Source organism: Ambystoma mexicanum, chromosome 8 (genome assembly GCF_040938575.1).
Source record: "Ambystoma mexicanum isolate Mex_15411 chromosome 8, UKY_AmexF1_1, whole genome shotgun sequence".
In the NCBI taxonomy this organism is placed as follows: domain Eukaryota; kingdom Metazoa; phylum Chordata; class Amphibia; order Caudata; family Ambystomatidae; genus Ambystoma; species Ambystoma mexicanum.
In genome coordinates this window covers 198,536,235-198,554,720 of record NC_090929.1, presented here as the reverse complement: position 1 = coordinate 198,554,720, position 18,486 = coordinate 198,536,235, and positions in this window count along the sequence as shown.

Genomic DNA, 18,486 nt, shown 5'->3' with positions numbered 1-18,486 from the left:
CTCTCATACAAATTGAGCTGTTGCAGGATTTTTGGTAATGGAAACAATTCCAATTTATTTGCACGTGAACTAGTGTGGTTGTTTTCTAATTTTGCAGTACAGTAACTGCAATATATTAGGCGTTCAGTTATTTCATATTTGTTTTCAGCTAAAAGGTACAAAGCTAATTCAAACCATTTAAAGTCTTCATTGTTTTCTAATTTGTATGCTATGTCCACATTTTTTGTGTTCCTTTTGTAAAACTTTCTGCGGCCACACACACACACACATGGTTTGGTACGTCAGCCAATGACCTTTTAAATTTTACTATTTCTTTTCTGTATGTGTGTAGTAGAAGGTTGCTATGTGCAGAATTGTCGCTACTATGTTCTAAAACTGTTGAATTTTCTACGTGGCTCTCACATCCAAAATACTTTTTGGATACGGTCCATTTATTTGGGTGTACCATGCAGCAGAGTGGTATTTAAATTGCCTAATTCTGAAGCTGGACTTTTTGCATAGTATATTTTATACACTAAATTTCTTACATTGGAATGATGTACTGGTATTCTTTTGATATCATGGAAGGTACTTTTGCAAATAGGCCCAGAAATGCAGGCTAATGAATGTCCTTTTAGTCCTGTGTCTTTCAGCACTGCACAAATATCCATATTTTGCAGCACTTTCATTTTACTTTTGTCTTTACCTTTTACATATTGATTGAGGAACTGACATAAAGATTTGAAAGCTTTGTTTGGAATGGCACACATTGATGTGCACAGCCATTTGTATACTGGACGGTGTGGTTCTGCTGAATCGAGATGTAATTCTGAGTTTTCAGGAGATAGTTTTGTAAGCATTGTTTCTTGTTCCTTGATGGTAGTACTGTTTTTTTCCTACCCTCGTCCAGTGCTATGGATGGCAATTGTGTTTGTTTGATTTTGTTTGTATGCTTCTTCATTAAAATATGGCTCTGTGGTTGTTGTGTGACTCCATTCACCACCACAAACATGCCAGAAATGATTTTTGTTCACATTCCGTTTATTGCTGAGTTTCTTTTGTAGTTTGGTACTTAGTTTTGTTAGTGCTTTCATCTATTTAACACTAATATGAACAACTTCCTTTTGAGAAGGTTTGCACTGTCCAGAGTGCTGTAGAATTAACTTTCTACGGTACGTTTTAAGGGATGAGGATGATTTTGCTCTTCTTCCTAATAGATTCTGAAGGACTCTGTGACAAAACATTTTTGCTAAAATACTTTTTTTACTATGGGTTCTTCTTACACTATTAGGATTATTAGGAACATTGTTAGCTGTACTTGCAGCCGTTTTTTTGACAACATTTCTGTGTTTTGTGACACTTTTTGATGGACGAGGTACAGTTTTGGTAGTTGAGACTTCCTTTACTATGTTACCCAACTGCATTAGCTGGTTTGTACCAAGATTCTCTACACACTCTACAACAGGTGGATGCTTACATTGGGCACCTTTATTTTTCTTTGCTCTAATTCTGCATTCCTTTCTATGGAGTTGCTTTTTGGTAGGCATTCTTTGGTGTCTGTTGAGAAAAAAAAGTATACTTTGGTCTGTTGTCCAATGTATGTGTGCAGTGTGCATGTGTGCATAAGTCTGATGGGGAAGCTCTTTGTCATGGTTGTCAACGTACAGTGAACTCTAACAATCATTTGGTAAAGCTACTTTACTGTTTGTATACTACTACAATGTGCTTCAGATGAGAGTACAAAGTGGCCTACTTGTGATGAGAACCATTATTAATAAACGAAATGCCAAAAACTTGCTACAGCAACTTCTTTTCAGAGTCTAACCTTCTAAGGATTATCCATGTTATTTCAGTACCAAACACACATGGATTTGTCAGCCATTCTGCCTGTTATTCTTTGTTCAATAAATGGATATTTGTAGGTAGAATGGTTTACAAATCAATGCTTGCTTTGTGGCCCAAAATAAACAGATAACCCACGCAGCCTCTCTAACGAGTAGTTATAATATAAAGGTTGTACTGTACTTACTTTTTTGTACAAGATGACCAGGTTTCTTCGGATATGTCATCTGCAGTGTAGATGCTGTTGATTCTCAGGAGAGTAGTCTTCACTGCGAATTAAAAAAACAAAATCAATTACTTTGTGTGTTTGCAGCAGTGATGATACTGCAGACATTACTTGTGCTTCTTTCGTCAGAGGATTGAACTTTCATATTTCAACCCAGTGCACATGCACATTTAACTTCACTTTGTGAAGTCTTGGCACAGTACTTGCAATATGGTACTTGTAAGTCCTTCAAAATAACTAAATCTTTTAAGGGTATGGAAATGCCTTGTTCTTTACAAAGTGTACTATGCATAGGAGAGATGTTTGTAAGTGATAGGGCAAAGTACTAGATGGGAAAACATTTTGCACTTGTTAATGAAAAGCATGATGTCGAAAAATTGGGAGACCCTCAGAAGGAAATGTCAGCACTACAATCAGGAGCGATTACTATTCTCATATGATTACATTACTAGTAGCATTACTGTAGGCTGTAGAGAGTACAGAACTCCGACATTTTTACATACAAAATCGAGGTCTGCCCTAAATAGGCATGCTTGCAACGTATGTACAGGTTATGCGGAAGACAGTAAGCAGTCGTGCGATTTGTGAATGACAAATCGGCAATCTTGCACTTTAAAGGGAGAGCGTTGTTATGTGTTCCCTATGGACATTTAGTGGCATTATTTTGTCTAATTTAAATCATAAGGCTTCCGCATGTTCTCTAATTAAAATATACATACCTGTACTCTATACTGATGCATGTGGACATGTATGGAACTGTACGTAGAAATTCGCAATCCTTGCACAGTAGCTTGTGAAGTAGGTGCTTTGCAATGGTATGTGACTTGCATTCAGAATCATCAACAGTAATTTTGAAGTGCGCAATGTTGATGCCGGAGTTAAAATTAGCGATGTTCTATGTGACCGCTTACTTGTGTCCAATGAGGGACTCGCTTTGGTACCACTGTAGAAAGGGTGGAAGGACTGGGTAAGAGTTACATGCCGCACGAAGGCAGCGCTTGTCCGCTGGTAGGGCATGTCACATACGGGTTTCTACAGCAAATCCTGCATGGAAAGGTGACTGTAGGCATCAGCCAATCTGATGTTCACATTACTGTTTTGTGTGGAAAGATGGTGCACACACTGAAGATGGCAGAGGTGGAGAGGGTCAGGGTTTTGATGCTTGGAGACATTTTGTGAAAGGTTTACAACACTATGCCAAGAGTAGGCATGTGGCACACCATTTTGATGTGCAAGGAGTGGAGGTGGTGTGGAGCGCTGACACTGATGCCAATGCTGCAGCAATTTTGCAAGTTTGTAGAGACATGCGTAGAATGACCACTCCTCATGTGGTAATTTTGCACTATGGCACTTGCCATTTGGGATACCTGACTTCACGTACTTTGGCACAGTTGGTTGAAGCACTCATGATCATCTTCCCAACAACCAAAGTAATATTTTCTGCTTTACTCCCGAGAGTACAATGGAACAACACTTCTATTGTCTGTCCAGATCAAAGCATCATGAGGTGTATCATCAATCGTGGCATGCGTGCATTCATGCTACGAGTTGGTATGTTTTTTTTGCAGCCACGAAAACATTAGTCCAAGAAATGTGCATTATTTTGAAGGAAATGGTGTTGCGCTAGCTTCTTTGGGAAATGTGATGTTCTTTCGGAACGTAAGGCTTGCTTTAGAGAAGGTTCTGTAATGTTTGCAAGAGTAAAGCAAGGACAACATTTTTTAAAAAATACATAAAATACCAGATGTCTTTACGGTATCTGGCCAAAAATGAAAAAAAAACTGCTCTTTTCAGAGCCTACCTTAAAGGGGAAAAAGGGGAATAGTACTTTAATGTACCGTCGTCACGCTCTGATCTTGTACATGTCCGCGAACATGGCGGTAGTTAGCAGCCAGCACATATCACCACCAGGGATTCAAAGGTGGAGCTGCATGTAAATGAGAATGAGGGGCGCTAGGGATTGGTCCATAAAGTTCAGTAGGTGTGTTCTGACTAACGTACTTTAATAAGACCGTCTTCTCCCTCACAGGAGACCACACAGCCATGGCTTTCCATGCTCGAAAACAGAGTATATGGATTTTGGGAGACTCATGGATACATTGGTTTAAGGTGCATGCAGAAAGCTGCAGTTTATCTACAAATCTGGGATTTCCACATGGCGTGCGTGGCATGAGATGGCTGGACTTGGTACCTCTTTCTGTTTCTTTACTGACAGAGCGTCCTCCAGATATAATGATCATTCATTGTGGAGGAAACAGTTTAGGCCATGTAACTGGAATTTCTTTGCAATTTGCAATGAAGGAAGGACTCACGAAACTCCTGGACATGTTTCCAAATTGTCAAATACTTTTTTCCCGTATTGCCCAAAGACAAATATGGCTGCGTTCTTCTGCGTTTGGTCCACACATGGAGAAAGCAAGACGCAATGTGAATAAGGCTGTGTGTGCATTTTTAAGAGATGTTGGCATGTCCTCTTTCAACAATGAAAACACTTTGTTTCGCAGCACTTTCATTTTCCGCAGAGATGGAGTCCACTTCACATATGCTGGCAATCAGATTTTTCTTCACAATGTACAAAATGCATTGCGGCCTCTTTTGCAATCACACTAACCTATCTGACAATCCGTTTTCCCCAATCCACTGTTTTTGACCCACACAACACACCACCAAAAGGCTCTTTTCAGAGCCGCCACTTACTCTAAACGTACACTTTATTGAATTTGCTCCGCATGCACCCTCCCTTTTTCCCTCTACGACTGTCGGCAAACTTTTTCAGAACTCCGCAGGGGTCTGCGGCCAACACTTCATAGTTCTATTGTTATACTGAGAAAGGTGGCTCTGAAAAGAGCCTTTTCTGTATTTTTTGTTGTTTTTACGTTCATTGCTTAACAGCACACGACACACTAGGGGAAGAGGCGAAAGGAGGGTAAGGAAGGGACACCAGCCACAGGGATAAAAAAGGGCAACTGAACAGAGAAAGATTTAGGGTGAGCTTTATTTAGTTAAGGAACAGATCTTCTTGTGCTCGGTGACTGCAGCCTCAAAAGCACTTAGAAAAATCTCCCCCCTGCAGAGTACTGCGTCACAATACGTGCACACTATGGTCACCTTTGACAGGTAAGGGTCAACAGTATTGCAAATGGCTTGTGAGGCAGCTGGAGGAAGGCGCTCCCCAACAGGAGTGTCTCTTGTGGTGGGAGGATTGGATACAGAGGATGCTGTGGAGGAACTCAAACGGCTACACTCTTCACATGGCACCACCTTGCGAATGTCCGCAGTGTCGAACGAAGTGAGATTTCGCTGCATGGTTGTCGTACCAAAACTGTACGCTCCAAATCTCGCGCGACTCAACACCACCTCACACTGGTTACACTTCACCAGGTTTGCACGTGCTTTTGGTACATTCCCATAAATGGAAAACAACCGCCACACCCACGACTCCCGCCGAGTGCTCCTAGTGCGGAGTTCCTCCACTTCATTCTCTTCCTCCTCTTCTTCCTCGATCTCTACATCCTCACCCATATATTTCTCTGCAGGCCCTTGGTGAGGTGGTGGTGGTGGCGGGTTTGGGGGTGGTGCAGAGGCTAATGACCCAACAGCAGCCATGGAAGCCATACCGATTAGTTTCCTTTTGGTCACTAAAGCATTAAAGGCAACACACCTCAATCTGTTATAGCTAGAAGGACAATGAAGATGCGCTCAGGGGTGTGGCCTTTTTTAGGGGTGCAGGGGTGTGCCTCGTGACTGTCTTTATCCCTACAAAGCGGTACACACATTTTACACAGCAAGTCCTGAGGTGGCCTATTGTTTGGGATGTGTGAAATTACATTTTTACACTCTACAATACTTTGCCTTGTGACTACAAGGTCATTTGTGTTGTTGCAGAAGCACACAAACTGCGGAAATTAGTCCCCACGCTCAGCGTAGGTGCAGTCACATGATGACGTCCTCAACACATCCTCCACAGTAATGAAAGTCTCCTGGACAGCAAATGCAAAGAATCAAACGTGCGCATGCGCACAAGTGTCCTAAGGACAGTGTTCGAGTTCTCAAACTACTTCAAAGTGTGACACAAGTGAGACGGACAGTTAGGAACAGGTGCGATGTTCGCAATATTTACGTTTCTACTGCGCATGTGCACTCATGCTATGTTCACTGTACGGACAGTTCCTGTGTCCTTAGGACAACTCTGTTTTGTTTGCCTTCGCACTTGCCGGCAACCGTGCCTGTTCTACGGATGGCACCATTTTGGCTGCACCCGATACGGACCGCTATACTGTCCTTCACACACTCCCATTTTCCTCATTTACACCCATTGCGGACATCTGGTGTGTTCTACGAACATGTATTATCTCGTTTCCAAGCGGTACGCTGACGTAGTATATCCTTTGGACACCCCTTTCTGTTTATGTACACACAATTTCAACAGATGGTGTGGTCACACATCACATCCGTCTTCCTTGACATTACACAGCACCCACATTCTATTCCTTGCGGATAGGTCGAACAGGCGCGCTGTTCACGAACATTTTACATCTTTTTAAAAAATAATTCTACACACAAACTTTTTCTCTACAACTACTGTACAAAAACATTTCAAACACACACACACACACACACATCAATCTGAAGAAATTGCAGGGGAAGCGGACACTGAAACAAATACGGGGGAATTAGGATTCAACACGGGCTGGTTATGAGGAGAAGATTTGTGAGGGGAAGAAGGGATGGATATTTCGTCAAAACGTCTATATTCCTGTTCAAGGTTTGGGGATGGTTCACTGGGGAATGGAGAAGCAGGGCAGGTGCAGGTGGGGCAATGATAACAAACTTTTCCTCTCACACAGTCCTCCACAAACTCCCGTAAACTTTGAAAATTGGTGTTCAATATGTCCATTTTCTCCTCTATCCTCTTTATCCTGTCTTCTTCTGTCTCCTTTGTTGACCTTTTGTCTTTTTTTTCCTGGTCTGTAAAAAAAAAATACATACGTTGAATGCCTCTAACATACTGGTCACTATTTTGCATATGCAGACCAATGTGTACCATTATTGTCGCTGTCTTCAGACATTTCCCCATGCGGGAAATACTCTTACAGCCACTCCAAAGTACTAGCCATTTCTGAGTCAAAATAACAGAAAGAAATTATTATTTATGCACCACATACCAAAAAAAACCTCACTCATATAAAAAAATGATCTGCAATCACTCTTTTGCTGTGATCTCCCTTCGTCCTACTGCGTCCGTCCACTGTCTTCCAGGCTGCCGATTTTCTGTGAAGTGATTACGCTGGAGGCACCCTTTTTTTATGGTACCATCCACTTCATTCTACATGCTTATTAAATTTGTTGTTTTCTTTTCCCAGCTTCAGGTTTCCATATTTACTTATTACTACTTATAATAGCTTTATGTCCTTCTACGTTGCACACTTTTTGTGTAAGACAATAGTACATTTTCACCTACCCCCCGCCTCTTTCGGTAATGTTCATCCTGTCCAACCCGGTCCGCAAACAGGCTCTCAGTCCATACCTTTCCAATATCAATAGGGAGGGGGTTCTGTATGTTCCATGTTCTGCAGGACACCGATTGGCTAATCAGCTCATGCCATGTCCACGGACATGCGACTTGTCCCCTGATTGGATGATGAAGAGCGTGAAGTGCGTCAGATTTTTGGAAACGCCCGCCATCTTGGATCCGTGCTTGGTGTCCGTGGACATCGCTGTATAAACATATTAAAAAACACAACATTGCACTTGTCAAACTTATCAAATAAACTCTGGGGAGGTGAGGGGTGATGAAGATTGGATGGAATATGGCTGCAAGAAGCAAAAAACGGGTGTTTTTTTGTCACAAAAGTGCGAACAGTTAGGATGTTTGTGAGCAGTCATGTGCAGGACCGGAAGAAGTGGTTGATTGACTTACAATCTATGTTTACAAGTCCACCATTTACGTTTCTGCCTCACCATCTGTGTTGTCGCTGAAATAATTCAATCAACTTGAAAATGAGTGAAGGTTGCAGGCTAAAAACACTGTGAAGAGAAGTGATACAGTACCCACTGCTAAGGGGTAAGGAAACTTTGCAATGACAGAATGCGCCCTACTCCAACATTGAAGCAGAGGGTAAAAAAAAGAGTCAAAGTGTTTCTAGCAATATCCCCATGTAGGATTGTTGCTTCTGCAGTCTGCAACGCCAACCTTACCTTGTGGTATTACAGAGTAATACTACATTCCGAATGCCCGTTCTTCTATATTGTTTATATTGGTTGCCCAATATTTATTAAGTATAAGTAATGTTAGGTTATGTTTTAATCTTAATTAAAACGCTTGATGTTTGTAAGTTGATGTGCTTGTGCTACACCCAGAGCGCGGCAAAGAAAGGGCTATTCTTGTCTATGTTAAAATGTAATTAAAGTAATAATGGAGTCAGATTGGCACCCCCTACAGTACGCACCTCAGGTGCAAAGACCGCCCTGCACATGCATGAGAATTACAGTTCCCATGGATGCGGTGTGGCAAGTTGTTGCAAAGTAAGAATGTATTTTGATTCTGAGTGAAGGCCACCAGCTTTGAATGTTTGTTTGCGAGCTCTGGAAGCCCACACATCGGACACACAGTATAAGGTTCAATTGTTTTCTGACCTTGAGAGAAAGGGCCCATTCCGAAAGGAATTGAATGAAGGAGGGTTGTTATAATGTAAGATATGATAAGGTTATGTATTCAAAAAGTGGACTAAGGAACATGTTAATTCAGTTTATGAAAAATTGTTAGTGCGAACGGAGTCGGCCTTACGGTCTGAGTTACGCCAAGAGAATGGAAATGGTGAATGTAATGTAAGTTTAATTTTGGATGATTTTATCCTTGAACAAGCATCAACTTATCATTATCTGAGCATTATTTGTGGTACATTGTACTCGTTTGTTCTGTGTTGCATATTACAAAGAAATGCAAGTATAACATTTGTGTGTAATGTTCTTTTTACCTTTGTGTGTAATGTTCTTTTTACCGTCCAGATGGGTAGTCCAGCATTGATATGCATCTAGACCACTACTCAGTTCTCCCAGGTTCAACGCTACTATTTCATTAAAATGCCATGTATGAGCAGATAGAATTGTAGCATCAGCTTTCGTATCCCATTCAGAGTTGATCATACTACATAGCAATGTTCTCGGAAGAAAATTATAATAAAGATTGGCTAGTGAGACATATTTCTATTATGTTTCCGAAACAGGTACATTTTGCCATTTTGCGATTGTCATAGATTCCAGATGCCAACTGACAGATTTTTTAATTGTCAGCTCCAGCTACTTGTTTACAACTGGATGTGTTTAACAGTTTTTTTGGACGATCGGCAAGGGCAGATATGCCCTTACGCTGTACTAGCGATTAGGAGCAACATAACATCCTTTATGGTGGCCTAGCCTCAAGTTGATGCACAAGCCCTGGAATTCACTGTGTGACCCAAGCGCTTCTTTTATCCAAAACGAACACCTTGTGTACGCAAAAAGAATAATGCGTGACTCACGATAAACATTTCGGATCGCGAGCGAAGAAAGAAATTTCAAATTTGATTGAATATGGCAATAGTCGGTTGTTGTCAGAGCGTTTATTGTGAAATAAAAGTACCTTACAAATTGTACAGTCTTGTTGTTTCTTTTTAAAGTACGGTTTAGTATTCCGAAGTGTGCCGTGCTGTGTTGTGAGAAGTTGTAATTTGATTTTCGGGTTCTGCGTCATGTCACGTAGGTGATGACTGGGCACGTTTGGGTACGCTGCTCAGGAACGTCACAGAGAAAGGCGGACAATATCACTAGGTTTGGTGATGTGAGGCTCAGGGGCAGGGCATATGATTTAGTGCCGTCAGGGCAGTTCACCTTAGGTAGCCCATATACCACAGTTAAAATTTTTGATTCTATGGGTGTGTTATGCTTTGGTGGTTGTGGCCAAGGGCCTGGCCACAACCACTGCAGCATAACACACCCATAGAATCAAACATCCATCAAATATCCACAAATCAAACGTTTGTGTACTGTTTGATTTTTAGAGTTTGTATGTGAAGTTTTGGCTAAGTCATGCAACTAAGATTGTAGAGTTTGGTAACAAGCACTGCAGTATAACATATCCATGGAAGTAAACATGTTAGACTGTGGTGTATGGTTAGATGATTGCTTGAATGGTTGTGTTATGCAGCAGTATTTGTGAGTTGAATTATTATATACTTACTGTTTGACTTTTTGAGATTGGATATACTTTTTTCATGACTTGGGTAACTGGAGCAGATATTCTTTTTCAATCTCTGTGATAATAGAAAAGATCATATGTTAGTGTAGGTAGTTCATAATGAGTTATTCCATTGCATAATAGCCATTTCTGCTTTATTTTGACCCTCATATTTAGTTCTTTTAGTACTATATCTCAAACCAGTGTAATGTGCAATTTGCTCAGTTTCTATGTTTGTTTATTAAATCATTGGGTCTGTGGGAGAAAAAAAATCCATGCTGGATTTAAAAAAAACCTTTTTTGTTATGGTACAGTATATTTCTCTCTTTGTTTTCAGTGTTTATTTGTTGTTTCTTACTAAATTTCTATCTGTTGGCTTGTTGCAGATTTTTGGAGCAGTTTGATACTGGTTGGTGTATTCTAATTGTTTATTTCTTAATATATATTTTAGTGGTATTGATTTATCTGTTTGGTTGTTGCATATCTATGGGCAGTTTGATACCTGTTGGCGTATTCTAACTGTTTATAGTTGTGTAATTGAAGTTTTGTTAATGTGTATGCACAGATTAGTTATTAAATTTTGGTTTTAAGAATAGTAAATAAGCGTTTTTAAGATTTGCTGGTAATCTCTGCTTTGGAGTAATGGTACTATCATTACATTCAAACCATCTGCAATTCTTTTTTATATATGCAGTGTAGTGACCTGCATTGGTTGTGGCTCCTGCATGGTAGATTACACCTATTGTTGTGAAGGTTTTCTTACCAAGTGATACTTGACCATGTGTGAATCCAGTCAGCTTGCAGTTGTGTTTGGTACCATCTGCACTGCAACGTAAAAGCATTACTATTACGTATTTACTATTTGTCTGTATTTGTAAAGTGGAACGATTATCTGAATTGCAGGTAGTACATAATCTGCCATGGTTTGCATTGTGTACAAGTTGTTGAAATGGAATGGATTGACAGTTAGGTATGGATACATAAATGAAGCGTTCATTAGGGATTTGTGCCTGTGCTACATGGCTGCAGAGAGTGCATGTATGTTTCCACATGTATGAAATCTGCAAGATTTCATTTATAGGTATGTTTTTGTTTTCCAATACTTGTAGTTAGTACATTAAAAATTCTAGTGGATGTTCTTGTGAGTTTATAGTGAATTCCAGCACAGTAGTCCAATTCTTGTCTTATTCCATGAACACTGTAGGTGTTGTCAGGATTGTTGGTTGCATTTCTATGAAGGACTAACATTTGCAAACACAATTGGTCTGTATTGTGTAAGTAAATGTCAATAATTGGTGGCAATTGGAATAGAATATTTATTGCTACACTTGCATAGCAATTTACAAAAGTTATATTTGAACATTTGAATGGAACTGACAGTTCTGTGTCCAAGTCATTTGTTTGGAGTGTGTGTTACTTCTTTGAAGAAGTACTTGAGTTACTTTGAGCAGTAGATTCTTCTTTGGTTGTGGTAATTGATGAAGTCTTAGCTTCTTTTACTTTCTTTGGAGGAATTGCATTGAGATCTTGTATCGCTACTGTTTGAAGTAGTTTTCTTTTGCAATGTTTTGCTTTTTGTGGGACAGGCTAGGTTTTTAGATAGGGGCGTACAGTGAACATAGTCTATTGTATTCTACATTTCAGATCAAATGGTAAATGAACTACTTTGCTACGAATGCCTTTCACTAATTCAGTGGGAGGTAATTTTGCTGTTTTTGGCTGAAGGCGTATTATTACTTGAAATGGGTGCACTGTTTGAATTATGAGGCTCTCACATAAATTGAGTTGTTGCAGGGGTTTTGGTAGTGGGAATAATTCCAAGTTATTTGTGATAGCACGTAAAGGATTTTGGTTGTTTTCAAGTTTTGTAGTGCAGTAAGTGCAAAGTATTAAGGGGTCAGTTATTTTGTATTTGTTTTCTGCTATAAGGTAGAGAGCTAATTCAAACCGTTTGGAATCTTTATTGCCTTCTATTTTGTATGTTACGTCTAAAGTTTTTGATTTACTTTTATAAAAAGTTCTGTGGCAACACATACACACAACACACATGGTTTGGTACTTCAGCGGATCTACTTTTAAATGTTAGTATTTCTTTTTTGTATGTGTGTAGTAGAAGGTTGCCATCTGTACAATTGTTGCTAGTCTTTTGTAAAGCTATTGCATTTTGTAAGTGGCTTTCACTTCCAAAATATTTTTTCTGGATATGCTCTATTTCTTCGAGTAGTTCTTTGGCTGTACCATGTAGATGATTGTTATTTAAACTGGCTAGTGCTAAAGCAGGACTTCTAGCATAGTACAGTTTATGGACCATATTTCTTATATTTGAATGATGTGTTGATATCATTTTGATATGATGGAAGGTGCTTTTGCAAATAGGTCCTGAAATGCAGACTAATGAATGTCCTTGTAGTCCTGTGTATTTGCGCACTGGACAGGTATCCATGTTTGGTAGTAGTTTCATTTTGAATTTGTCTTTGCCTTTCACATACTGATTGAGGAACTGGCGTTAAGATTTGAAAGATTTTTTGGCAATGTTACACATTGACGTGCACAGCCATTTGTACACTGGACGTTTTGGTTCAGTCGAATGGAGAGGTGATACTGGGGATATTTTTGTAAGCAACCTTTCTTGTTCCATTATGGCATTTTTAAGTTTTTCATACCCTTGTCCACTGCTATGTATGGCAATTGTGTTTGCTTGTTTTTGTTTGTATGGTTCTTCATTAAAACATGGTTCTGTGCTCGGGGTGTGACTCCATTCACCTCCACAGATATTTAAGAAGTTATTTTTGTTGATATTCCATTTATTGTGAAGTCTTTTTGTAGTTTAGTAGTTAGTTTTGTTAGTGGTTTCATTCTGTTTAAAACTAAAATAAATAATTTCCTTTTGAGAAGGATTGCACTGTCTATGAGAGCTTCTAAGATTAATTTTCTATGTTAGGTTTTAAGGGTTGTGCATGATTTCTCTCCTATTTGTATAAGGTTCTGACGGTTTCTGTGGTGGAACATTTTTTGTAAAATACTTTTTTTGGTATGGTTACTTGCCACTACATCAAGTTTTGTAGGAGCAGTGTTAGCAGTAGTGGTAGCTGAATTCTTGTTAATCAATTTCTGTTTTGTTTTACATTTTGAAAGAGGAGGCACAGTTTCTGTACTGGAGGTGTGTGATTGTGAAATGACCAGCTACAACAAGTTGGGAAGGCTATTCTTGTATTTGTGTGTTACTATACTGGGGTTCGCATGAACATACAAAGTAAGCTAGTGGTGAAGGGAAGCACTAATACTAAATCTAATGGTATAGAATTAAAACAGTTGTTTGTTCTGCAATACTAACATTCTAGTGTGTTCGAGTAACGGTTAGAACCTTATGGTAGCATTGTACTTACTTTTGTGTATGGAAAGAGTAGGTTTCTTCTGAGTTGTTGTTCATACTTCTTCAGATGCTGCTTCTTTTCAGGAGAGTGGTCTTCACTGCGATTGTAAAAGAAAGAAGTTAGTAAATTTGTGTGTTTATAGCTTTGTTGTTAATTTAGACATTGATTTTTATGTTTTTGTAGTAGTAGTGTTTTAACTGAACACAGTGTGTACATGCAGTTTCCTTTGTCTGTGTGCAGCCTGTATATTTTATTTAGAATCTGTTAGTTGAACATGCTTTACAAATGAGTATAATACTAAGCAAATGAAGTTCACTTGGCTTCTTTAGGCTGTGTTATTGGATGTTAGGAGATAGAAGAAATAATCATATACTTATTTTGCTATTTTTATAGGGCAACTGGCAGAAACTGTATAGGACGGCATGGAACATATGCATTTGTGAAGGTGTGGGTAATAAAGCAGAAGGATGTGATGTAGAGGAAGTGGTGTTGTTTCAGCTGGGAGCCTTTTCTAATGATAGTGTCTACCTGTGTGAGTGTATAAAGATGCATGAACTCATCCTGGTTGTAATTTTATAATACACTGCAAAGTGTTTTTCTACAATTATACTGTTATTTCTCCCATCTTTGAATATGAAATTACACTTTTTTAGATAGCTGTGTGTGAAAAGAAAATTGGAGAGTAGACAGTTTTGCAAGTGACAATGGATTATGGCAGATGGGAAACATGACAATAAGTTCCTTTTGTAGGTTATACAGCTAAGTGGCAGTTACCCTTCTTATATGCATTTATACAAGAGCTCTACGTGTACTGTGCAGAATATATGCATACCTGTAGTTTGTGTTCATGCATGTGGATATGCATGAAGCTGCAAGTACAAATCTTGGAGACATGTACAGTAGTTTTTGTAGTAGGTGCTTTCCAATGACATGAGACTTGTACTCAGTGTGATCAACAGTACATCTGAAGTGCTGAAATATGATGGAGTTAGGTGTAGAGGTATTGGATGTGATTGGTGGATGGTTGTGTGACTGCTTAGCTGAAGCCAATAAGGGAATGGTGCAGAGAGTGAAGTGGAAAGGATAGAAGGGCTGTCCAAAAGATACGTGCTGTGCGGACACTGCGACTGTCCATGGACAGAACGTGTCACATATGGGACTTCTGAACATATTTGGCATGGAAATAGGACTGTAGGGATTAGCCAATCAGGTGTTGATGTTGTGGATTTGTTTTGAAAGAGGCTGTGTGTAGTGAAGATGGAAGAGGTGGAGAAAGTTTGGTTTGGAGCAGTATGCTAAATGCAGGAATGTGGCCAACAATGTTGATGTTAAAGGAGTGGAGGTGGTGTGGAGTACTGTGCCTGATTTCAATGTGCAGTGAATTCTACGAGTTTGTGAAGTTCTGTGCAGGCTGAACAGTCCCCATGTGGTAGTTTTGCACTGTGGTACTTTGCATTTGGGCTATGTCAGTGCCCCTACTTTGTTGGCAGATTTGGAACACTTGGTTCAAGCAGTAATGAAAGTCCTTCCAAATGCCAAAGTTATTTTTTCTGGTTTAGTACCTAGGGCAATATGGGACAATAGTTTTTTGTCCTCAACAAAACATTGCTAGGTGTGCAGTCAACCGAGGCATGTTTGCTTTCATGCTTAGAGCTTGTATGTTCTTTTGTAATAATGAGAACATTGATACTGGACTTCTAAAAAAATGCACAGGGCCCTGCATGTTTATTTGTCATTTCTATTTTTAAACTGTGAAAAGCGGCTGTGAAAAGAGCCTTTTTTGGGGGGTTTTTGTTGTTTTTATTATTATTTTATTTTTTTAAACACGACACAAAAGGAAAGTAGGGGAAAGGAGGTTAAGGAAGGGATACCAACCACAGGGATAAGAAAGGGCAGGTGGAGAGAGGAAGATGTAGGGTGGGCCTTATTGAGGTTGATCGGAGCAAAGCACTCCAAAGGTTCTTTCCCCTGCAGAGTACTGCATCGCAGTACATACACAATATTGTGACCCTCGAAAGGGAAGGTCAACAGCATCATGAATGGCCTGTGAGGCAGCAGGAGGGATGCACTGTCCCACAGGAGTATCTCTTGTGGTGACAGGAGCAGAAACGGAGGATGCTGTAGAGCACCTCAACCTACTATGTTTATCGCAAGGTACAACCTTACGAATAGCCCCACCGTGGAACGACTTCAGGTGCTGCTTCATTGATGTCATACCAAAGCTATACGAACCAGGCCTACCACGACTCAGCACCATGTGGCACTGATTGTAGATCACCTTATTCGCACAACCTTTTGGAACTCCATCAAGAGTGGTAAATAACCACCACACCCAAGACTCACGGTGAATGCTGGTAGTAGGGACTTCCACTACCTCATCCTCTTCATCCTCTTCATCCGTCTCCTCTTCATCCTCACGCATGTTCCCATCTGCAGGTCCTTGGGAGGTGGGGTTGGTGCTGGAGGGGGTGGAGGTGGTGATGAAGCCGAAGCAGTCATGGTTGCCATCTGGAGGATAGCAGGCTGAAGTCAGCAGCAATGCAGTGAATGCAAGTCATAAGCAATGTTCTGTCAGGTAGCCAGAAGCACAATGAGGAGCAATTCTAGGGTGTGGCCTTTTATAAGGGTGCTGGTCAGTGCTTTGCGGACAGCCGTCCTGTCCGCGGACAGATCAAACACCAAAAAAAGGCTCAAAAAGTTCAAAAAAGTATGTAGGTCGCCAGGGACATTGTCTGGGACAGCAATGGTGAACTTTTACTGTAAAATACCTTGGATAGTCCAAAACAGCACTTTTAAAATGTTCCGGGGCCTGGACAGTGTCCGCACATAAGGACACACGCTCAGCGCGGGTGCGGTCACATGATGACGTTGCGGACATGTTCGCGAATGGGACGGCTGTTCATAGGACACCAAATGTGCATGATCAGTTGTGCGCATGCATGCAGGTGTTCTACGGACAGTGTTCTAGTCCCCGAAATAAAAAAAAAGTGCGACACATGTGCGACAGACAGTTATGGTCAGGCGCTATGTTTGTAGGACCCATGGGTGTGGTGTGCATGTGCGTAGAACTCTGAATAAAATACATGCATGTCATAACATTGCGGACCGGCAGACGGGATAAGTGTTCTAAGGACATATCCATTCTGGTTGCGAACATTGCAAACAGGGGGATGTTCTTAGGACACTTTAATTTAAATAATTATGGACATGCGAATGGATGTCGTGACCTGCGGACACTCCCATTTTAAATACAAACAGTACATACAGGTATAGTGTCCTTAGGACACCTCCATTTTGGTTAATTGCGGACATCCTGGACATCGAGTGTGTTCTAAGAACAGTTCCATTTTGATTGCGGACGGTACCGACAGGTATAGTGTACCTAGGACACCTCCATTTTTGTTAATTGCGGATATCCCGGACATCAAGTGTGTTCTAAGAACAGTTCCATTTTGATTGGGGACCGTACGGGCAGGTTTAGTGTCTAGGACACCTCCATTTTGGTTAATTACAGACATCCCAGACATGTTCTAAGAACTGTTCCATTTTGATTGCGGACAAAATGGACAGGTATAGTGTCCTTAGGACACCTCCATTTTGGTAAATTACGGACATCCCAGACATCAAGTGTGTTCTAAGAACAGTTCCATTTTGATTGCGGACAGTACGGACAGGTATATTGTCCCTAGGACACCTCCATGTTGGTTAATTGCGGACATCTTGGACATTGAGTGTGTTCTAAGAACAGTTCCATTTTGATTGCGGACAGTACGGTCAGATATAGTGTCCTTAGGATACCTCCATTTTGGTCAATTACGGACATCCCGGACACCCGCGCTGTCTGTGGACATCCGAACTGCCTTTTAAAAGAAAATAAGACACAGCGGAATAAAGTAACAACAAACATAATATTTTATTATTGTATACAAATATCAAATTTATGAAAGAGAGGGGGAAGAGGAAATTGAAACAAATAAAGGGGATTTAGGGGTTTGGAGATGATGGATGGGAGGGGATGAAGGGATGGAATTCTCATCATAATGTTTTTCTTGGTGGGGAGGGTTTGTGGATAGTTGACTGGGACATGGAGAGGGGGAACAGGTACATGTGGGACAGTGAGAGTTCATGTTTTCTTTTATGTGGTCCTCCATAAAATGTTTTAAAAGATTGAAATGTTTCATTAGCATATCATTTTTTTTTCCATTCGCTACACAGCATTTTCTAATGTCTGTCTTTGTATATTATTTTCACTGTTTATATGGTCTGTTAAAAAAAATGTGTTAAGTACACATAAAGTAAGGGTTATTAGTACCCGGCGAGGGCACAATCAGAATGAAAGAGCCATTCTGATTGGCCCTTGCAGAGTCATTACCAGGCCGGAAATCCATCTGTCGGGATTCCACTGCCTTTGTCCCCGGTGGGGACGTGGCAGCCCCTCAGCCAAAGAGGAGGCTCGAAGCGGGCCATCCCCGCTCCGAACCTCCCCACGGCTGAGAGGCTACTTTCACCCCCTGCAGGGGACTGAGGTAAGGCTTTATTTTTTTTCCTTCCACTTTCCTCCCACCTCCCACCTCCCTCCCCTCCCCACCCCACTTACCTTCTATCCCTTGGTCCCCAGCGGGGGACAATGGCAGCCTCCTGCCATGTGGAGACTCAGAGCGGGGCCATCCCCGCTCCGAGCCTCCACATGGTTGGAGGCTTCCATCATCCCCCACCCCGGTCACGCAGTTTTTGTGGGCCGGGGTACTAATAGCTATATGCCCCTCGCGGTGGGGGCATTGCCGACTCCGGTAATGCCCCAGGGCTTTCGTCAGTGATGTCATTAATGGCATTTGTGATGTCATCTTTGA